General features: G+C 43.4%; 1 protein-coding gene across 1 annotated transcript in view; it reads left to right on the plus strand.

Annotated features, from left to right (window-relative positions):
• AKAP6 (A-kinase anchoring protein 6) overlaps positions 1-24,826 on the plus strand; it is a 389,266-nt gene that overhangs the window by 275,802 nt on the left and 88,638 nt on the right. The window lies entirely within an intron of this gene.

Genomic DNA, 24,826 nt, shown 5'->3' on the forward strand with positions numbered 1-24,826 from the left:
GGGAATCCGACCAAGCCACCCCAGCTCTGCACATCCAGGCTGAGGCGATCGCTGGTCGCAGTATAACACCAGTATGTGTGTATATACTTTTTATGATATTTTTCCAGCCTCCTGTCAACTGGCTCCTTGAGGACGGCCCTATCTATAGACGGTACCGCCACTTGTTCTGATAAGCGTGTGAGCGCCTTATCCACCCTAAGGGGTGTTTCCCAACGCGCCCTAACTTCTGGCGGGAAAGGGTATACCGCCCATATTTTCTATCGGGGGGAACCCACGCATCATCACACACTTCATTTAATTTATCTGATTCAGGAAAAACTACGGTAGTTTTTTCACATCCCACATAATACCCTCTTTTGTGGTACTTGTAGTATCAGAAATATGTAACACCTCCTTCATTGCCCTTAACGTGTGGCCCTAATAAGGAATACGTTTGTTTATTCACCGTCGACACTGGATTCAGTGTCCCTGTCTGTGTCTGTGTCGACCGACTAAAGTAAACGGGCGTTTTAAAACCCCTGACGGTGTTTTTGAGACGTCTGGACCGGTACTAATTGTTTGTCGGCCGTCTCATGTCGTCAACCGACCTTGGCGCGTGTTGACATTATCACGTAATTCCCTAAATAAGCCATCCATTCCGGTGTCGACTCCCTAGAGAGTGACATCACCATTACAGGCAATTGCTCCGCCTCCTCACCAACATCGTCCTCATACATGTCGACACACACGTACCGACACACAGCACACACACAGGGAATGCTCTGATAGAAGACAGGACCCACTAGCCCTTTGGAGAGACAGAGGGAGAGTTTGCCAGCACACACCAAAAACGCTATAATTATATAGGGACAACCTTATATAAGTGTTTTCCCTTATAGCATCTTTTTTACATATTTCTAACGCCAAATTAGTGCCCCCCCTCTCTGTTTTAACCCTGTTTCTGTAGTGCAGTGCAGGGGAGAGCCTGGGAGCCTTCCCTCCAGCCTTTCTGTGAGGGAAAATGGCGCTGTGTGCTGAGGAGATAGGCCCCGCCCCTTTTTCGGCGGCCTCGTCTCCCGCTCTTAACGGATTCTGGCAGGGGTTAAATATCTCCATATAGCCCCCGGAGGCTATATGTGAGGTATTTTTAGCCAAAAAAGGTTTTCATTTGCCTCCCAGGGCGCCCCCCTCCCAGCGCCCTGCACCCTCAGTGACTGCCGTGTGAAGTGTGCTGAGAGGAAAATGGCGCACAGCTGCAGTGCTGTGCGCTACCTTAAGAAGACTGAGGAGTCTTCTGCCGCCGATTCTGGACCTCTTCTCGTTTCAGCATCTGCAAGGGGGCCGGCGGCGAGGCTCCGGTGACCATCCAGGCTGTACCTGTGATCGTCCCTCTGGAGCTAATGTCCAGTAGCCAAGAAGCCAATCCATCCTGCACGCAGGTGAGTTCACTTCTTCTCCCCTAAGTCCCTCGTTGCAGTGATCCTGTTGCCAGCAGGACTCACTGTAAAATAAAAAACCTAAGCTAAACTTTTCTAAGCAGCTCTTTAGGAGAGCCACCTAGATTGCACCCTTCTCGGCCGGGCACAAAAATCTAACTGAGGCTTGGAGGAGGGTCATAGGGGGAGGAGCCAGTGCACACCACCTGATCCTAAAGCTTTACTTTTTGTGCCCTGTCTCCTGCGGAGCCGCTATTCCCCATGGTCCTTTCAGGAACCCCAGCATCCACTAGGACGATAGAGAAAACCAGAATGGTCCGGACCCTAGAACGCCGGACAGGACCTGCTCCCTGCAGCAAACTGTCATTCTGGAGCTTGTAGTACTTGTCCTCATCCGGGTGGTGTTATGTTCAGGAGGGTGCTTGTGACAGCTGTCACCAGGGAGGCAGTGAGGGAGAGATTACAGCCTCCCTGTATGATTCCAACCGTTACGGCTATTACCCCATCTCTGGATTATACAGGGAGGTGGTAATCTTTCCCTCCCCAACTCCCTTGTGACAGCTCCCCACAGGTAGGATACCCCCTGGACAGAGACGAGCACTACAAGCTCCAGGAAGCGGGTCCGGTCCGGCTTTCCAGGGTCTGAACTGTTCCGGTTTCTATCTAATCCTGTTTCTTTTTCCATGTACAGTAGGTGCTGTTTTATTATTTTCCAGTGGGGAGAGAATGTGTGTGACAATAGGTGTCTCAATCCTCGCACATTCGGACGCATGCATGTACAGATGTAGCCAGTCAGTCTTCCCCCTGTTTGGCCCTGTCCAGGCGACACCTCTCTCCAACCCCACTCCATCTATCCACCAGTCCTGATACGTATCTCTTCTTAGCATAGCTGTTATTAAAAAGGTAAGGTCTTTTTTTACATATAGAAAGATTTCACATTTACAGTATGATATCACTAAGCAACCCGTAGCCTCTTTCGTTAAGAGGTTTCATATTTACGTCATCACTATATTTTTCATATTACGGTCATGTTAACAAGATGTTTTCCTTTGTCCATTTGTAGATTTTTCAAGGTAGGCGCTAGTCACACCCTATGGCACAGGCCACATCCCCTGTGCAGATAGACCTCATAACATCAACCACACACCCCCATTACTAGTCATAGCCCCACAGCATTTTTCACTTCCTCTGCGGTGGCATATAATAGGCCCTTCATAAATTTCAGCTCCAGGCCCATGTGGACCTTAATCTGGCACTGGCGGCGGCCTAGCGTGTGCAATGCTGCTAAAAGCAGCTAGCGAGCGAACAACTCGGAATGAGGGCCAATGTTCCTTACCTCTATGGGGGAATTCAAGTGATTTGCATGCCAGCAGCCTCTAGATGGTGCCCGATAGAGCAATTCAAGTGTTGCTCCGTTCAGTTGCATGCAATATCGTCCGATTGGCCGTGCTGCACAGAGAGCATTCTATTGAACTCTAGACAATACACATAGTATTCCATTGATCAATATACAATGCACAGAGTTACCCATGTACAGTACACAGAGCATCCTGGGGATTTCCATACAATATAGAGAGCATCATAGTGACTGTCATGCAATTCAGAAAGCAGGCCACTAGCCTACTAGAAAAAGTCTTGTTAAAGAGTTTGGCCAATTTGTCCCCGATAATATCACGGTATGGGGCAGTAATCTCTCGCTATGAATATGTCACATGGAATGATAGCTCAGTATGGATATCTAGCAAGCAATAAGATTTCAATATTATATTCACAAGCCATTATTATTGTGCCACTTCATTTTACTTTATGATTTGGTAGGAAGATAGTGCTTGTCCAAGGTTATAAGAATCTGATAATAGGATTCTAACCTGAGCATCAGTACTGTGGTTTCTCAGTCTATATATAATTTGTATTAAAGATGTTACACCGTATTAAAAACATATCAAAGGTATAAAGTATATTGTAAATTCACTTTTCTAGAATCAGGGTGGGATTGAGAATGCGAATGGTGCATTACTGCATGGAAAATATGGGTGTAGTAGTAGTAAATTAATTAATTAATTAGTAGGGTGTAGTAAATTGATATAGGGGGAAAACAAAATTACCTGACAGTCTGACACATATCATGAAGGCCGTCTGGAGCTGAATGGGTTGAAAGATTTTGGCCCAAAGCAAGAAAACAATTTCATAGTAAGACAGAACGAGGGTGGGAAGAATAAGGAAGAAAGAGTGGGGGGGGGGCGTCTTCCATCCGAAATACCAACCTTCCATAAATCAAGCTCATTTAGGCAATTTTTATGGATGTAAATCTATAAACTGTCATGTCGGAATCACTGAGAACATATGGTGTATTTCACAGACCAGATTGCTACTCATAAAACCCAAAATTGATAACCAGCAACAAAAAATACAGAGAAAAAAAAAAGTCTTTTAATTCTATCAAATTCCCCTGGTCCCCTTCTATTTCTTTCCTACTCATCTATTCTCTCATTTATGTATTTACATGCATTATTTTTTATCTATTTATTTTGCTTGTTCTTTGACAACAAGGTTAACGGGACCTCTTCACACCATTCTAGCACTAGGTTACAGTAAACTAGTGTTTTAAACAGAAGTTTAAAATCGACAGCAGTAATGAAGGTGTAATCATCTATGGACTGATCGGGATCGGTATGAAATACCTCCAATCAAAATCCAGACGGTCGAAATCCCGACAGCAATTGACCGGCTGTCAAAATCCTGACAAGGTCAAAATCCTGACATGGACAAAATACCAACATTTAAAATACCGACAAGGTCAAAATACCGACATGTAAAATGCTGACAGATCAAAATGCCGACATGCGTTTTTCGGTGGTTTGTGTGTGTGTGTGTGTGTGTGTGTGTGTGTGTGTGTGTGTGTGTCGACATAGGTCGACATGAACACCATATAAGTGTACCGCTGCACTCGCCATGCTTAAGGCACGGTGCCTCGCTGCGCTCGGCACACTATTATATTCCCCCTCCAGGTCCACTGGGATGGTAAAGTATGAACAAGTCGGTTTCAATGAAAAAATAATGAAAAACTCATGTTGGCATTTTGACCTGTCGGCATTTTGACCTGTCGGTATTTTGACCTTGTCTGTATTTTGTCCATGTCGGGATTTTGACCTTCCGTAGAGCGTCACTGGATTATCACTGGTTATCGGGGCAGCAATGTCCTACCTGCGCATACAGTATTAGCTCTTGAATGCTGTAAGAGAATAGATAGAATGTATGATGTTGGAAACATTTTGCTGAGGGTCTTTTGAAAGCATGAATATAGAACTTTAGTTATGTATTTAGGGCAGGGAGCACTAGCTACTTACCATGTCACTCTGTAAGTGTCAGCCCATCATTTACAGTACGAACACTTTCAAGCTGTGGTGTGATGACATGGACCATTAAAACACGTCTGCTATTGGAAGGTTAGATATTTTTGGAACTTTTAATACAAAGACCTCATCTTCTGGGTAGGGTAAGCATTAGGCATGGGGGCCGTTCCAGTTGACGATGCCCCTCCCATTAGAAGTGGTGTCCAAACCCCATTACATTGAGGTGTTACCCTCCCCCACTGTAAGGTAGGCTATGCGTACTCTGCATCAGACCCTTTGGGAAGGCCATTGGGCGCCTCTGTGAGATCCAGGCAGCAAATGAATCATAAGTTCCATGGAATGGAAATACTTACCTGATTCTTCAACCTGTAGCACCGGCTCTCTTGCATAGCTGGCTACTTCGATTCGGCCTATGTGAGTGTCATCCATGTTTGCCTAGAAGAGTATGAAGACCGTGGGGCTGATCTGAGGACATCAGAAATTATGAAGTGCTACCATTTCAATCACTGGGGCAGATGTATTAACCTGGAGAAGGCATAAGGAAGTGATAAACCAATGATATGTGCAAGGTGATAAAGGCACCAGCCAATCAGATCCTGACTGTTAATTTACATATTGGAGCTGATTGGCTGGTGCCTTTATCACCTGGCACATATCACTGGTTTATCACTTCCTTATGCCTTCTCCAGGTTAATACATCTGCCCCACTGACAGTCTGGTGCATCCTATGTCGCATACGTGAAGTACCAAACATCGTGACGCAGTAACAGTGCGACCTGAATCAGGCCCATGGCTATCTAAACCAGCACACACTTGCTTTTAGATATTCACACAGCTATTTGGATGCTAAATTGCGTTACTCTAATTAATGAATTGTAACGTAGCAGCATTTAGTAAATAGGTCTGTATACTCAGCGGAATGCTTATTGGCTATGGGAGCAAACTTGGATGTATACGCAGGCTGCAAAAAGTTCAGGTCATAAGGACAGAAAGTACAGTATTTATCCTAGAATGTCCTGGTGCTGGAATGTGCTCTTTTGGCAGAAAAGCTATTCCTCAGGATGAGCTGTGTATGGGCGAGAGTACCCACACGCTGGGCTGATTAGCATGGCTCTCAGACAGACTGCACTGGCCTCCTGCCACAGGAAGTCTCTCACCACTGTCACCTCTTTATGCTTGGCGAGGAATACCTCCATCTTTATATAGGGTCAGATGGTCATAACCCTAAACCCTTGTGAGAGTAGCATCATCTATACAATTCCTTTTGCTGTCTATATATTAACCTCTGAATGCAAGGCTTGGCGTAGTCTCAGATAATGCATCAACTTAAAAAATGTTCCATGTGCTTTATGATCCCATCAATCTAAGGGCCTTATCCAGAAGTGGACGCAGTGTATGCACACGCGAACTGTCATAATGCGATTGCATCCCATGATTGACAGGCGACGGGCGTTCAGAGGCGGTGACACAGCATTGGGTGTGAGTGGAGCAGGAAACGCAGACGTAGCATGGCCATTTTCGGGGCAGCCCGATGGCATCACCTGCATTTCCTGCGATTGGAAACAGGTCGGCGGTGATGGTCTTCCTCAATTTCCGCTCCTGCGATGCGATCGTAATTTAATTGCTATTGCAACGTAGGGTGGCACTATACATGCTGGGCGGCCTTGCCCTGTGCTGGGCGACCCCTGAATAACCCCCTAAGAGAGTTTCCCAAACCCCACCATTACAGTCCAGGTTTTAAGGATATCCCTGCTTGAATCCAGATGGTTATATCAAATTGACTGAGGTACTAATTAAGTCATCTGTGCTCAAGCATGGATAGCCTTAAAACTAGAGGTGAGCGGGTTCGGTTTTTACTCGGATTTACCCGAATCTCCTTATTGGCTATCAGACATTACGTGTTTTGGTTAGCCAATAAGAATAATCCAGAAAATAAGAAATGGCGATAATTCTGGCGTAAAGAACCGAGTAAATCAGAAAATAAGAAATGGCGATAATTCTGGCGTAAAGAACCGAGTAAATCCGGAGCCGCTCATCTCTACTTAAAACCTGTACTGTAATGGCGGAGTTTCGGAAACTCTGGTCTAAGGGGGTAATTCTGAGTTGATCGCAGCAGGATTTTTGTTAGCAGTTGGGCAAAACCATGTGCACTGCAGGGTAGGCAGATATAACATGTGCAGAGAGAGTTAGATTTGGGTGGGTTATATTGTTTCTGTGCAGGGTAAATACTGGCTGCTTTATTTTTACACTGCAATTTAGATTTCAGTTTGAATACACCCCACCCAAATCTAACTCTCTCTGCGCATGTTATATCTGCCTACCCTGCAGTGCACATGGGGGGTCATTCCGAGTTGTTCGCTCGCAAGGCGATTTTAGCAGAGTTACACACGCTAAGCCTCCGCCTACTGGGAGTGAATCTTAGCTTCTTAAAATTGCGAACGATGTATTCGCAATATTGCGATTACAAACTACTTAGCAGTTTCAGAGTAGCTTCAGACTTACTCGGCATCTGCGATCAGTTCAGTGCTTGTCGTTCCTGGTTTGACGTCACAAACACACCCAGCGTTCGCCCAGACACTCCCCCGTTTCTCCAGCCACTCCCGTGTTTTTTCCGGAAACGGTAGCGTTTTTATCCACACGCCCATAAAACGCTGTGTTTCCGCCCAGTAACACCCATTTCCTGTCAATCACATTACGATCGCCGGAGCGAAGAAAAAGCCGTGAGTAAAAAAACTATCTTCATAGCAAAAATACTTGGCGCAGTCGCAGTGCGAACATTGCGCATGCGTACTAAGCAGAAAAACGCTGCGATGCGAAGAAAATTACAGAGCGAACGACTCGGAATGACCCCCATGGTTTTGCCCAACTGCTAACAAAAATCCTGCTGCGATCAACTCAGAATTACCCCCTTAAGTAAATAGCTAAAAGTAAAGTTACTGTTCTGTACAACAATTCTTTATGAAACAGTCATTTCTAAAAATGATTACAGAAACCAGAAATGTTTTATGGACAAATACTGATGCATTCTTTAAACAAAAGCATGTTTAGTATAATAATAATAATAATAATAATAATAATAATAATAATAAATAATAATGTTTAGTACAGTACATTAACTACAGTGCTTCAGTGGGTCATATTGTAAAAACTGAATGGACACAGCACTGACATACACAGCGGCCGTATGGCATTATAAGAAATCTACTCTCCGGATAAAGAAGACTTATGCAATACTGTGCAAGGGCCAAAGAACAGCTATTTAGAGAGCTAGGACACTAATTCTGATTAATAGCACTTTTTAAAAAGTTTACTAGATACAAAGATGATGGGGCCGTGGACCTGGAGGTCAGCCATTTAACCTGCCATTGAAGTTGATGATGAAGCACCTCATAAATGACAGTGCCACTAATATACTATTACAATTGTTCCCGGTCATTGAAATATGTTCTAGAGAAACTGCGAGGTACCAGTAAATATTGATATTGTAGGTAAAAGATGATGTAATCAGTTCAGGGTAATGCCAATTAGTGATGACACAGCGGCTGAAGTGGCCCCCTATCTGTTGTGTGAATGAGAGGTTTAGAAGCAGGCTCTAAGCATTTCCCAGTGTGGCTGCTCTGAATGGAACACAAGGGCACAAAGGGGACTCTGTGTACAGCATGGAGACCCTCCCCAGCGTCACCACGACAACCAGAATGCACACAGAACTTCCTTCAAAAACTGGTTCCATCCATCACGGGCTCCGGAAGGAGCAGAGACAATCTCAGGGCAGCAAGCCTAAGCCCAGGGAAATGCACTCCTTTACTACCCTCACTAAATGAAAGGCTTCTACTCTTTACAATGTATTTGCCAACATGGACCTTATGAATTATTATCTTAGAATTCCAAACTATTGTCTGCAAAGTTCTCTCTTCTATTTGTGCAAATTGTAAATGAAACATGTTATAATCATAGTATACCTTTGATAGCGAATTAATACATTACTATCATTCCATTAAAAAACAAAGCAGTAACATGGGGTAATCCAAAATCACAAATGTGTGGTTAGCGCCCGTCCTCTCTCACTGCGCCTATTCCAGGGTAGCATAAGGAGTGTTTATACCATATAGCAAACCAATCACATGCCTGGGATTATAGCACAGGTCCTTGGAACAACATAAAAATTGCAACATGTTCATTTTATTTGCTTATTCCCTGTATTTGTTTCTGCTTTTTGCTTATCTGAAAAAATAATGAATAAACTGGTGCAAAAAGAGCAAGACAGTGTCCAAATAGTGTTCTCTCTGAGTGGGATGTACTATGCATTTCATTGTGTATGTGATAGATCCCGCCACTTATTGAGAACATACTGGCATTAATAATTTATGTACCTAGATTTGCAATTAAAATCACGAAGGACAGTTCTTCCGATAAGAGCGATAGAAGGACTTTTGGGTTCATGACCTGGGACAGGGGCGTCTCTAGAGAGGAGGGGACCTGTGTGCAGACTCCGTGTGTGGGCCCCCTGCTCTCCCGTAGCCCTCGCGCCGCTGCTAGCGCTCTGAGTGCTGTAGACTCTGCCACAGTGCCAGAGTCTACAGCGCATGCGCAGGACTCCGAAAAATGGCCGCCGCACCATTTTTTCGGAGTTCTGCGCATGCGCTGTAGACTCTGGCACTGTGCCAGAGTCTCTAGAGGTCAGTGCACTAGCAGCAGCGCGACGGCTACAGGAGAGGAGGGGGCCCACACACGGTCAGCCATGGACTCCGGAAAGGTAAGTATAGGAGAAATGGGTGCAGTGTGTGTGGTGTGGGCCCCCCTTGGACTCGGGCCCGTGTGCACCGCACACACTGCACCCATTATAGAAACGCCAATGACCTGGGAGTCCTTCTGTGTATATACAGTATGACGTGTGCGCTGCAGGGGACACTGGGAGGGAGTGAGCACCTTCCCTAAGTACAAACTGCTTTTACAAATGTCATGAGAACAGCTCAGCTAGTGCTCCTGAGTATAGGGATCCATGTGTGTGTTATTTGTGTTAGAGGGCTAGAGCTGTAGTTGTTAACATATACTTTTTTGTATTCATATGTTTTCAGCTTTCACTGCTTAAGGGTGAAAAAAATATATTCACAGTTGTTAACAGTTTATGTATTACCAGTGATTTATATAGCGCAAGTGGTGCTAGTAGAAAAAAATGTCATATAGGTACTGTGAGTGGAAAAAATGTCATATAGGTACTGTGAGCACCAAAAAAATGGGTGTGGCCAAATGCCATGTGGGGCGTGGCCAATGAAAATGGGGGCGTGATACACATATGGGGGGGCAGATACACATATGACCCCAATAGTGCCAGATACACATATGCCCCCAAAGTGCCAGATACGCCTCCACTGTGGCAGATATTCTCCTACAGTGCCTGATATGCCCCCACAGTGCCAAATACACAAATGCCCCACAGTGCCAGATACACAAATGACCCACGGTGCCAGATACACAAATGCCCTACGGTGCCAGATACACAAATGCCCCATTGTGCCAGATACACAAATGCCCCCAGCAGTGCCATATATGCCTCCACAGTGCCAGATACGCACCCACTGTGCCAGATACACATTGCCCCACAGTGCCAGATACACATTGCCCCACAGTGCTAGATACACATTGTCCCACATTGCCAGATACACATTGCCCCACAGTGCCAGATACACATTGCCCCACAGTGCCAGATACACATACGCCTCCACTGTGGCAGATATTCTCCTACAGTGCCTGATATGCCCCCACAGTGCCAAATACACAAATGCCCCACAGTGCCAAATACACAAATGACCCACGGTGCCAGGTACACACATGCCCCATGGTGCCAGATACACAAATGCCCCATGGTGGCAGATATGCACCCACTGCGCCAGATACACATTGCCCCACAGTGCCAGATACACATTGCCCCACAATGCTAGATACACATTGCCCCACAGTGCCAGATACACATTGCCCCAGAGTGCCAGATACACGTTGCCCCACAATGCCAGATACACATTGCCCCACAGTGCCAGATACACATTGCCCTAGAGTGCCAGATACACGTTGCCCCACAGTGCCAGATACACAGTGAATTGATGATGAAAATAGTAATATTACTGTACCTCAGGCTCGGAGAGATGAGCCTGCTCCTTCCGCAACCTGTGCTGCTCAGCAGAGAGAGACATGGCTGCGGGAAGCCCAAGTAGAAGCGCCACAACCCGCCCAGCCAGCCCCCAGGGTCCTCTGCATGCCCGCCGTGCCAGCAACGGGAGCGTGATTAAGTCCCGGTCACGCTCCCAGCAGGCTGGGAAGGGGAGGTGGAGCACAGCGGCGGCATTTCCAGTAATAGCTGCTAACGGTGAGTGGCGTCCCGGCGGCAGTGGGTACAGCATAACGGCAGCTAAATTCTTAACGGTACGCCGTACCCGAGCGTACCGCCACACTTGCAGGCCTGTATAGCGCACCCTAAATACTGCAGCGCTTTACAGAGAGTCCTGGCAATTCACATCAGTCCCCACCGAGTAGCACTTACAATTCATATTACCTGTCACTTGTACACACACATACACGCTAGGGTTACATTTTGTTAGAAGACAATTAACCTAAGCTGTATGTCTCTGGATTATGCTAAGAAACAGGAAGGAATGCATGCAATCACAGGAGACTATGGGGCCTATTCACTAAGGCTTGGATGGAGATAAAGTGGCTGAAGATAAAGCACCAGCCAATCAGCTCCTAACTGTCATGTTACAGGCTGGGTTTGAAAAATTACAGTTAGGAGCTGATTGGCCGGTACTTTATATCTGTCCACTTTATCTCCCCCTGAGGCTTAGTAAATAGACCCCTATATAAACTACGCACAAAGTCTTGGTGGGAATTGAACCCAAGACCTTTATGCTGTAAGATAATCATTGCGCCCCCGTGCTGCACCCATGGGGCTTTGAAAGTGGAGTGGGCCCTCTCCATCAAGGCCACAACTAGGCGTGTGCGAGTGGTGCCCTTTAGCAGAGCACAGGGCTCTAGTGGCAGCATTGTCTGTGCCTCATGGCCCTTTCTTCTGGATTCTAGGGTGTCTAAAATGGCACCCTGCACCCAGGATTGCTGCTGCAGTGCTGCTCGGAGCACCCTGCAGCCTGTACAGCCACTTGAAGAGACCTCAGTGCTGCACTTCCCGGTGCTGGTGGCTCCGCCCCCTCTGTGCGACATCATGACATTATGGTCCCTGGGGGAGGGGCTGGCACAGATTGCACTGCCGTGCTGTTATGCCACTGCTCTCTACCTGTGAGCCCTGCAGGTGTCCTGTGCCACTTTGGTTGTCACGTCTCTGCACTGCCCTCTGCTGGAGGAAGTCCTTGTGATGTCATTGACCTGATATTACAGGATTCCTTCCTAAGATAAACGCTAGGTGACATACTTATCAGATCGAGTTTTAGACCAGACAATTGTAATTTCTGATCACTGCTATTCGTGGCAATAGCAACTTATATACCGCACAAATGTATCAAAAATAACACGCAGGGATAGGGGTTCTGAAAGGAGCCAGTGTCTGCGGTGTGTCCAGAATGAAGCGACCACTTCAGCGTTCACTTCACTCCTCTATCAGGACAACTGTGTGCTAATGTGCATGTTACTGACTACTAATGCACGTAGCCATTACTGGGAAGGGTTCCGGAGGAACCTTCTTCTGGTACTTTTTTGATGGTGTTAGCTGCAGGGGTCAAACTCCGGAATCCTTCACTTTTTTGGAGCTTGCAGCCACCGTAGGAAGCTATGGGGGCTGCAGGTGCTGTCGGAAGAAGAAGGACCATGGCAGATATGGACTTCTGCTGCAGTCCGTCCATGGGGGGTAATTCTGAGTTGATCGCAGCAGCAAGTTTGTTAGCAATTGGGCAAAACCATGTGCACTGCAGGGGTGGCAGATGTAACATGTGCAGAGTGCGTTAGATTTGGGTGGGTTATATTGTTTCTGTGCAAGGTAAATACTGGCTGCTTTATTTTTACACTGCAATTTAGATTTCAGTTTGAATACACCCCACCCAAATTTAACTCTCTCTGCACATGTTATATCTGCCCCCCCTGCAGTGCACATGGTTTTGCCCAACTGCTAACAAAATTCCTGCTGCAATCAACTCAGAATTACCCCCATGGTACATTCACAGGATTTTTTATATTTGCAGGTATCTCCCTGAAAAAACTTGTTTTTGGGGGATATCCCACAAATATTATTCGATAATTATGCCCCTAAGTGTGGGGACTGGGGTGCCAGGGACCAAATAAAACAGATCCTTGTCCTGTATGTGCTGACATAATTTTATGCTTCCCAGTTTAAACAGCAGTTTAGTTTTAAGAGGTCATCTGATATTTAGTACGGTGGAACATTGACAAGTGGGTAAAGGTTTCCTCTTGTTAAACAAAGCATTATTATATGCTGTGGGGCTGGTGGAGAGTTGAGAATAAGTGAGTTATCAGGGCACATCTGGCGTGTTTTCACACTGTGGAGAGTCCAAGCCAAATGCACACAACTACAGGGGATGCAACTCAGGCGTTTCTCCACTTGCGGCTGAATTGGCATATCTGGATTTCATGTAGGCTAAATCCAGAGGAGGCATGTAGATTAAATTATACAGCATTGGGCATATGTGCAATGAAACCTGTTATCAAATGGATCTTCTGCACCAAGAACAGGTGTTCACTAGTAATGATGACAGCCATGATGACTTTTCGGCCACAGAGATGCATATGTATCTGTCTATGGGTGAATATCATCATGTAGTCAGTCCTACGTTTGTTTTGCAGGAGCAATTACAGCTAGCATGCCTTTAATTCTGCATTCGACCCTACTTGAGAACCAACAAAAAGAAATTTCTCAATGTACTTGCAATGCTGCAAACAGACATTAGGTGGTGTAGTGAGCTAGATTCTACTGCATCGTATTTGTGTTTATTTAGATCCACTCTCCTATACACCACATACTGTGTGATGAATTTGTATTTTCATGGTAGCCATTTTGTAGTCAATGTTTGTACCATATGAAATTGCAAGTCAAAAAAGTAAATCAGGCTCTTTTAGCAACAGAAGGGTTAATAAAAAAAAAAAAAGATGTGCTTCCTCTTAAGGCCAGTGTGAATGATTATTATACTCAATTAGGGGAAACACCAGAGCAAGCACTTCACATAACAAGTCTTCTCCATTCTAGTTATCTGTGGTACTGGCTTTATCTGGATTGTTATTTGTGATGGTTTTGTATCTAGGAGACTCTTGTGCCTCCGTATATATTGTAATTATAGGGAGGACGAGGGGACAGCAGCTCCAGGGAACACAGCAGAAAAGGAAAACATAATGTACAGCAGCTGGTCATCTCTAATCTTGTTCTCTTAAATAAAATATTTTGTCCCTGCAAAGCTGAAACAGGTGGAATGTGGGAATACAGATTTATCCCCAGTTCTTTGTCATTTCCTTATGGTTTCTGTGGTAATAATAAACTTATTTCTGCAGAGTTAATATTATCCATTGTGGCCGTGTATACACACACCACAAAATACACCATCACTACTAGTTTTGGGGGGATTAGTGGGTTAACAATAAAAAGCAACATTTACTATAGTCATAACACAACCTAATTACAAGCAGTGTATGCCAGCCATATATAGATCATTTTTGTAATACAATGGCGGTGATTGACTAACAATGATTTATACAATCATACTTGACTCCTTTGGTAGACTCCAATGGGACTATTCATAAAGCAGTGAAAAATGTGGAGAAGTGAGCCAATGAAGACGTTGCCCATGGCAACCAATCAGCTCCTACGTATAATTTTATAGAATGCACTTTTTTAATGTTACCTCAACACTGATTGGATGCCATGGGGAATGGCTCCACTGGCTCACTTCTCCACTCTTCACTGCTTCATGTATAGACCCCCAACATTTTTAGGAGTTCTCCCCTACAGTGGGCTTCATGAATCAATATGCTGGGATTTGCACCAATGTGGGGCCCCACGCAAGGGCATGATGACACATTACGCGATGAATTGAGCCCCCAGTGCAATGGACCACGGATAACCTTATGGTACCCATATGCACAAGGCCAAATGAAAGGATTGGATTGAAATGTAGTCAGCGTGGATGTATGGATAAAGTGTGGGGCATGACTATACTCAGGTATCACCTGCAGCTACATTTATGTAAATTGCAGAAACCAGGCCTGGCTGCAGCCATGTGACATGTAGGGACAGTTGCTGTTGTTGCTGCCGCCATACTGGAAATGTCAGAGCTGATCAAATTATGGGCAGGAGACAACTTGGGTTCAGTCACAGACACATCTTGTGTTGCACATAGAAAATAACATTAATTATATTCTCTGTGGTAAACATTGTAATAGACTCCAACTGCACCGAAAACACAACAAAACTGCACCACATGTCAGAATACAAATCTGTAGCATTTTCACGTCACTTGATAGAGACACACACCTTTAGTGACTTCCACTTGATACATGACTTATCTCTCTTTAATAGCTTCATCTTTCTATTTCATTTTATGGTGCACTCACTCCTTCTGTCTCACTTACTCCCGCTCCCCCCGTTTCATTCTGTCCCACCGCAGGGGGCTTTAAAGCCGACACAATTCTCCTTTTTTTTTTGGCTGTGAGTTCCCCAGAAATGTAATTATGCTCTAAAATGTGGTTAGCATTGCAGTAAATATCGCACAGAGCTTCTAAATTACATTTGGGGTGTAAAGGGGATTGAATTTCATCGCAAGTTGACACTCAATTACAATTTCCATATATCTTGCATTTGAGGGGGCCTAGCAGAGTTAACCCTTGACTGCTCACATATAGTTTGAAATGCACTATCCAGGGATTTTATGAGGGAAACAAGTCATTACAGTATGAGAAATCTGTTGGGAATGAATAAAATGTGCAACTGTAACCTTGTGTGTTTTAAAGTCATGTAAAGTTGTGGATAAAGAAACAAATAGGAGTAGATTCATTTCTGAGCATGAGCTGGCAGTACGGGGCCCTTCAGAAGACAAGTTATAACCTATGGATGTGCTGACAGAATCTTCTTACCAAAATAAGCAGATAAATACACCATTAGCAGCTCGCGGATAATTAAATATGCCCCATATATAATACAGAATGAAGCTGATATATGCTAATAACCTAGAGGGGATTTGAGAATATACAAGCACCTTTGTCCAGGCTAATGAAAGTGGTGTTAGGAATGGATGTGGATGCCCAAGACTTCTTTGTTGCGCACACCTTGGTTCCCGGATAATTTGATTATTAATCTTCAGAAAGTTGTTCTGGTTACTTATAACCACTACCCAGTAGAGACATACTTAAACCTAAACAATTTCCCACTAACCCTGGCTTACTCTTTCATATGGCATATTCACATGAAAAACCTGGACATTGGTCAACAGCAGAGCCGTACTCAGGGTGGTGCAACCGATGCCATCGCCTCGGGCAAGGCCAGCGGTGACGGCATGGGTTGATGCCCCAGTGACACCTGTCTCCAGCTTGTTGTGACATCATGATGTCTTCTGTGAGGCAGGTGCTGGGGACTGTTACAGGGTTTAGCAATGGCGCAGATGGAGCTACTGATCCAGGCCTCCACATAAAAATAGGTGACCAGCACCAGCTGGCCACGTGGTCCGCCATAAATCTTAAATATTATTATTATTATTATTATTATTATTATTATTATGGTTTCCTCACAGAATGATGCAATTTTATACTTTTCCATATGTAAGGAGACATTGGGGCTGATAGTGTAGGGGGTGTACAAGCCCACATGACACTGGCCACACCCACACATCACTGGGAACACCTCCTCCACTTCTCACAATTGTCTCTTAAACATTTTCATACCCAGGTCCATGTGGCCCTTAATCCTTCCCTGCCAGTCGGCACTGGTCCATAGTATTGTTTCTCATGCCGTTCCTATTTGTTTAGTCAGTCACAGACTGTTTGTTTCAGGAAATACCCCTCATTTACACACAAACCTCTCCTTATTATGCCAAAACCCAGGGGCGTTTTAAGAGAGGAGGAGGCCCGGGTTCAGCCTCCTCCGTTCGGGCCCCCTCCCCTCTGCCAGCAGCGCTGAGAGTCTGAGCACTAGAGCGCTCAGACTCTACTGCGCATGCGATCTCCGGGAAAATGGTGCGGCTGACATTTTCCCTGAGATTTCTCTACTGCGCATGTGCAGAACTCTGTGAAAATGGCTGCTGGGCCATTTTCACGTAGTTTTAACACCGCCGTAGACGTCGTCGCGGGACTCCGGAGGGGTGAGTATTCAGAAAATGGGTGCAGCGTGTGCGGTGGGGGCCCCCTCTGGACTCAGGGGCCGTGTGCACCACACACACTACACCCATTATAGAAATGCCAGTGCCAAAACCAGTGCTGAGAAAATCTGATCTAGATCTCCATTGGTTTCCTTAGATTAAATATAGATAAAATATGTGTTGATGGTTAGTAATAGGATCCAGTGAAAATCTCTGGAGACAAATCAAATTTAGTGACAGAGAAATTATAAAATATCTACTGGTTATAGGAGTTGTCTAGAAGGTAGAGATAATACTATTTTGTCTGATAGACCAATATCAGTTATTATACTGTACATATCACATTTTTTTTTTCTATGATACAATCCAATGCCATATTTTTTATTTTCATTTGTTTTAGGCATGCGGGGATAATGCAAGATACAGTATACACATAAAGTTACTGTCCCCTTCCAGAGTGCAGTTTAAATTGATTTTTTTTTTTCATACCCTCCGAGGGAATAGAAAGTATTTCATCTATTTATAGTCTCACAGACATAAGAACAAACCTTCCCCTTTTCCCCGGCCGCCCCCCCCTCCCTCAGTCCCGGCTGCCGGAGGGATTCTGGGGTTAAGTTCGCTGCCCACTGCGGTGATGTAACTCTGGCTTTGTGTCATTTATATTCAGCCCAAAGAAAACAATTTTCCTGAATAGACAGGCGGACAATAATATTGTTCAGGGCTGATTTTACTTTGGACGTGATCCAAACTGCTCCCAGGCAGCTCAGACTGAGTTCCTTCTCCCACCATATCCCATGCCTCTCTCACATCACCTCTGGCCTGTCACTTTTCTCACTCACTCTCTTTCTGTGCACTCATCCATCCTCACTCCATCCTCTTACTAGTTATTTCTCTGCCTTTTTCTATTCTACCCACTCGCTTTGTACTAATCTGAATTCTTCCATTGATGCGTCCCCACTTCTTTCTATCTCCGGTTTCCTTCTCATTCTAAATTCCCCAGATTTACAACCATTTTGCATTATTTTATCTGTCCTCTTTTTCTTTTCTGTTTATTTTCTATCACTTACTTTTAAAACTTAGCAATTTATATCCACCCATATTGTTTCATTGTCTAATACAGTGCTATTGCAATCAATCTTTCACTCTCATATTGGACATTGTCTATAATTTTAGTTTCCAGTTTTATTTCACATGCTTATCTTTGACTTGACCATAAATGTATATTTGGTAGCATTAGTCCATATCTTGTACTTTTATCGTCATTCTTTCATACTTTATCTAAACTTTCCTTCACTTTCTATCTACCAACACACATAATCTCATCCTTATCTTTGCTGAACTGTTGATTTTAGCACACTTTTAACACAAATCTTAACTTTATTTTGGTTTCTTTCTTTTTTTTTTTTTTTAGCATTCTTGTATAATTCCCCCAAATTTCCCTCTGTTGTCTCTGTGTTAGCTTTCATGTAACACAAACTGCACATACAGAAGTCCCATTGCCCCCGGGGCTATCTTTTTATTTATACTTAAACCAGGGGCGTTTCAAAAGAGGTGGGGGCCCGTGTGCACCTTCGGGTGGGCCCCCTCCTCTGCATAGCGCAGTAGTCTTCAGCATTTGCCGGAGTCTACTGCGCATGCGCAGGTCTCCGGAAACATGGCGCCCGCTATGTTCCGGAGACCAATTTAACTACTGCGCATGCGCCGCGCCCATTTTGGAAAAGTAAGTATTCAAATATGGGTGAAGTGTGTGCGGTGTGGGCCACCCTGGAACCAGGGTCCCTTGTGCACCGCACACATTGCACCCATTATAGAAACACCAATGACTTAAGCTTATGTATATTGTTTAGTGTGATGGTAGTAAGAGACCAATAGCGATCTAACGTGATCAATAGGAAGTCACTTGTACAGTGCTCAATTATTTTTGTGGTCATAGTCCATGGTTACATTATGTTACATTCAGATTATATTTAGGCTGCACATAAAACATTTGATTACATTATAAATACAGATTTATTATGCAACAATATCTGGCACTATATGTACTTTGCACAGTACTCTTTAGTAAATGCTGCAACAGATTATATGTCATTTTGTATAAAGACCCTGTTACATATGTTACAAAAACAAGTCCCGGAGAAAAAAGGTCAGATCGCTACGTGTTTAAAATGAGTCATTTTAGAAACAACCTCTACTGTATAACATGCTTAGAAACAAATATTCTTACCAGCTTCACAAACTTAGTCAACAATTCTTTTCAATTTGTACTTATTAACATGTTTTATACATCTAAACTTGCCATCACATTGTAGTTATGAGCATTTTTTCACACACTATACTGCCCTGTTTTGTTTATCAACTTAATTTCACAATTTGTGTCTGTTCACATTCGCTATCTGAGCTGTTTTATTCACTCTAAGCATCCCTTCACCTGCGATTATTCACAATCACTTTAACATTTCCACAGCTTTCTATGTAGCAGCATTCTTTGACTTTCACCCTAAACCTTATTATAAGCATTCTTTACTATCTGTTGTCATCTTTGCTTCTCTTTCTATTTATCAGCATTCTTTCACATTCACTTTACAGTTTCCTTCTCTTTCTTTTTATCAGCATTCTTTCACATTTACTTTACATTTCACTTTCTGTTTATCTGCATTCTTTCACGTTCACTTTACACTTCCCTTCACTTTCTGTTTATCAACATTCTTTCACATTCACTTTCCTTCACTTTCCGTTTATCAGCATTCTTTCACATTCACTTTACACTTCCCTTCACTTTCTATTTATCAGTATTCTTTCACATTCACTTTACACTTCCCTTCACTTTCTATTTATCAGTATTCTTTCACATTCACTTTACACTTCCCTTCACTTTCTATTTATCAGCATTCTTTCACATTCACTTTACAGTTCCCTTCACTTTCTGTTTATCAGCATTCTGTCACATTCACTTTACACTTTCCTTCACTTTCCGTTTATCAGCATTCTTTCACATTCACTTTACACTTCCCTTCACTTTCTATTTATCAGTATTCTTTCACATTCACTACACTTCCCTTCACTTTCTATTTATCAGTATTCTTTCACATTCACTTTACACTCCCCTTCACTTTCTGTTTATCAGCATTCTTTCACATTCACTTTACACTTTCCTTCACTTTCCGTTTATCAGCATTCTTTCACATTAACTTTACACTTCCCTTCACTTTCTGTTTATCAGCATTCTCTCACATTCACTTTATACTTCCCTTCACTTTCTATTTATCAGCATTCTTTCACATTCACTTTACACTTCCCTTCACTTTCTATTTATCAGTATTCTTTCACATTCACTTTACACTCCCCTTCACTTTCTATTTATCAGCATTCTTTCACATTCACTTTACACTTTCCTTCACTTTCCGTTTATCAGCATTCTTTCACATTCACTTTACACTTCCCTTCACTTTCTGTTTATCAGCATTCTCTCACATTCACTTTATACTTCCCTTCACTTTTTATTTATCAGCATTCTTTCACATTCACTTTACACTTCCTTTCACTTTCTATTTATCAGTATTCTTTCACATTCACTTTACACTTCCCTTCACTTTCTATTTATCAGCATTCTTTCACATTCACTTTACACTTCCCTTCACTTTCTGTTTATCAGCATTCTCTCACATTCACTTTATACTTCCCTTCACTTTCTATTTATCAGCATTCTTTCACATTCACTTTACACTTCCCTTCACTTTCTATTTATCAGTATTCTTTCACATTCACTTTACACTCCCCCTCACTTTCTATTTATCAGCATTCTTTCACATTCACTTTACACTTTCCTTCACTTTCCGTTTATCAGCATTCTTTCACATTCACTTTACACTTCCCTTCACTTTCTGTTTATCAGCATTCTCTCACATTCACTTTATACTTCCCTTCACTTTCTATTTATCAGCATTCTTTCACATTCACTTTACACTTCCCTTCACTTTCTATTTATCAGTATTCTTTCACATTCATTGTTATCTGTCTATTATAAACATTCTCTCACACTCACATTAAAAGTTTCATTAACGTTCTGGGATCCGGTCTTAAGATCGACACTGTCTAGGTCGACCACTATAGGTCGACAGGGTTGGAAGGTCGACATGGTTTCTAGGTCGACATGTGCTAGGTTGACAGGTCAAAAGTTCGACATGAGTTTTTAAAAAAATAAATATTTTTTTGAACTTTTTCATACTTAACGATCCACGTGGACTACGATTGGAACGGTAATCTGTGCCGAGCGAAGTGGTAGCGGAGCGAGGCATCTTGCCCGAAACATGGCGAGCGAACACAGTGCACTAATTGGGGTTCCCGGTCACTCTACAAAGAAAATGACACCAAAAAAAAAATCATATCGACCTAGCACACGTCGACCTAGAAACCCTGTCGACCTTCCAACCCTGTCGACCTAGTCACTGTCGACCTATAGTGGTCGACCTAAACATTGTCGACATAGACACTGTCAATCTAATGATCCACACCCAACGTTCTTTGGTTTATCACATTTCTTTAAAACCATTCTACTCTTCACTGTCTATCAGGATTCTTTCACAATCATATAATACACTCACCTTCATTTCCTATATACTTTAACACTAATTTTAAACGTCACTTCATTATGCCTTTCTCATCGCATTTACTTCTATTACAGGGGGTATTTCAGATCTGATCGCTGTGCAGCGATTTTTGCAGCCCTGCGATCAGATAGTCGCCGCTTACAGGGGGAGTGGGTTTTCGCTGTACAAGTGTGCGTTCACATGTGTAGCAGAGCTGCACAAACTGATTTTGTGCAGTTTCTGCGCAGCCCATGACTTACTCAGCCGCTGCGATCCCATCAGGCTGTTCAGGACCAGATTTGACGTCAGACACCCTCCCTGGAAACGCTTGGTCCCGCCTGCATTTTCCCCGACACTCCCAGAAAACGGTCAGTTGCCACCCACAAACGGCCTCTTCCTGTCAATCTCCTTGCGATCGCTCATGCGAATGGATTTTTCGCACCATCCCGTCGCAGGGCGCTGATGCCCGTTGCAGCCGTGCGACGCGCCGGCGCAGTGCATGCGCATGTGCAGTTCGGATCTTATCGCCCGCTGTGCGGACATGCACAGATCTGACTTAGGTCCACTATCCGTTTACACTTGCTACAATTCTTTTGCATTGATTCTAAACTTCACCTCACAGGTGTCAGTAATATTTTCTCCCTCATTTCAGTGTGTCTTCCATTGTGTACCTACTAGCATTCTTCCTACCTCTTAAGGAAGCTTAAAGTGCCCACACGTGCTGCGATATATCAGCTGATGTCCTGCAATTGATCTAATGCTGTAGTGTGTGCTGTATATAGTAATAGATTATTGGTATTGGCAGAAAGTGCAGAGAAAAGATGATACTTGATGGTCTCTTAGGGCCACACTACTAGACTAAAATGGAGGCAGATGAGATCCAAACTATCTACCCAAGGAGCAGCACTGTTGGCTCCTATCCAAACCGTGACCATCCTCGTGTGTGGCCACATTGAACGATAATCCTGTTGTGTGACCCTTGGCTTGAGCAGCAGGATCAGCAGAACCAGTCTGTGTGTGGGCAGCTTAACAGTGCATTCTAATGTTCTGGATTCTTTTTATCTTTCAGGGTAAATTTCCCTATGCTGTCTCGTTATTAACATTCCGACTCATCCTTATTGTGTATTTAACACTCCTGTATAAAATCATCCTCATTTTTCTATAACATGCATATACATTTTTGCTCACTTTCTGTGTTTATACTATGAGGGAGCAATCTCTCATTTTTGAAGCTCACTCTGGTACTGTGTTCTGATTCGGGTTCCCACAAACTGTATTTCTCTCATGTTTTTGTTCCATTATCTGTAAACACTTGGTTGTTTCCTTCTGAAACTTGGCAGAGTCTTCATGGCAGGATTCCACTATTAGAATTCATCAGATGAAAATTGGCTGTTTATACTCTTCATATGTGTATGTTTATATATATGCGGGATAAACTTGACAACTAATGAGCTGATTTTAGTGGGGTTTTCACTGAAATGTTCCTTGAGATCCTCCGAGTAACATAGGCTATGAATCATCTTGCTATCATGTTAATTGGCTAATTAGCAAACAAAAAAAAACAAAAAACAATGGGGTAAGGACATCTTGTGGCCAAAAAGCAGAATGCTATTAGGCTACAAATTAGAGACTGTATACACACACACACACACACACACACACACACCATACATATACATACACCACACACATCATACACACACATCTATCTATATATTATATATCTATACTAATTATAAAATTGTTAATTTGTGTGTATTTTGCGATAAACTCAAGAACTACTAAACCAATTTTGACAGGCTTTGCCTCCTGTCGAACCCTGAGCAGCCAGCCAGAAGCCATAAGATGGCCACCACCCGCCCAAGTTAGCAGCACTGCAGTCAGGAACAATCAGGTGACAACCAACACAGTATTAGTTCCCTCAGCACACTGCACCCCAAAACACTAGTGCCCCCTCGCCCCCCTCCCCCATACCAGTGCGCATCTTTGCACACTGTGTTGTTGCACTTGAATAAAATCAAATAAAAAATTTCCTAAATGATGAGGGGTGCAAATGCCTTGGTGCCCTTTCAAATCCACCACCTGTCACCATTTGAAGTTAAGTGCTTACAATTTCCCGTTAGGATATGTTTTGGAATGTCAAGAAACAAAGCTCAAGACGAGTCCTTTAATGTCGTCGTGTGGACTTGCGCAGCGAGGTCTTCTCACATGGTCAGTTATACGTGGGTCTCTCCTGTATTGGTAATGCCACTGATCAAGTCATACTCATAAGTGATTACCATAATAAGACACTTAATGTGGATTACAACGATGTGTTTACAGACTGTAGGATAAGAAAATAAAAACATATTTTTACTGCAGGATACTAAGAAAGATGAGAAAAGATGTATCATTGAATAAAATTACTAATCACTCAGCAACAGTGGGTAGGCACTGCTAGTATATATATATATATAGAGAGAGAGAGAGAGAGAGACAATACTCCCCTTTTGTGCTATTCTTGTATAATAATGATATAATAGGCAGCCAATTTCACTAGGTCCCCTATTAGAAAGGACTGAACAAACAATATATACAGTACATCAATAATGAATCGGCGCCCCTGTATTGTTATAACAAATATTGTTAAATCACCAGCAAATCGCCTATTGGCAAAATATGATACTTAAAATCCAAGTTGACAAATTTGTACTTATTTTAAATAGTTATTAAAACATTTATAACATATCACAAACAAGTGTCCATTATTTCACAGATATCCTTTCATTTCCTCCTATTCGTGCGGATTGGAGGTTACAGGATGAATAGATAATCCAATGCGTTTTGTCTCAAACTGAGACTTCTTCAGGGGTATATCTTGTTGTTATAGACTTTGTTATGCCTAGCGCCCTTCCCTCTCCCCGCAGCCTAAGCCTAACCCTCCCTTCTGAGCATCCTAACCCTAACCCTCCCTGGGATGCCTAACCAGGACCCTGCTCCCCACTGCCTAACCCTCCCTTCCCTGCAGCCTAACCCTAACTCTCCCCGCAAGCTTAAACCTAACCACAAGACTTTATCTTTTCATAACATTTGTAGATGCATCAGTAGAAAAGGAAACAAGTAAGAGGTGTTCAAACTAATAATAATAATAATAATACAAAACTGAATAGCACTGTTATGAGTTGCAGCAGCAGCTCATC

This window comes from Pseudophryne corroboree, chromosome 12 (genome assembly GCF_028390025.1).
Source record: "Pseudophryne corroboree isolate aPseCor3 chromosome 12, aPseCor3.hap2, whole genome shotgun sequence".
Lineage (NCBI taxonomy): Eukaryota > Metazoa > Chordata > Amphibia > Anura > Myobatrachidae > Pseudophryne > Pseudophryne corroboree.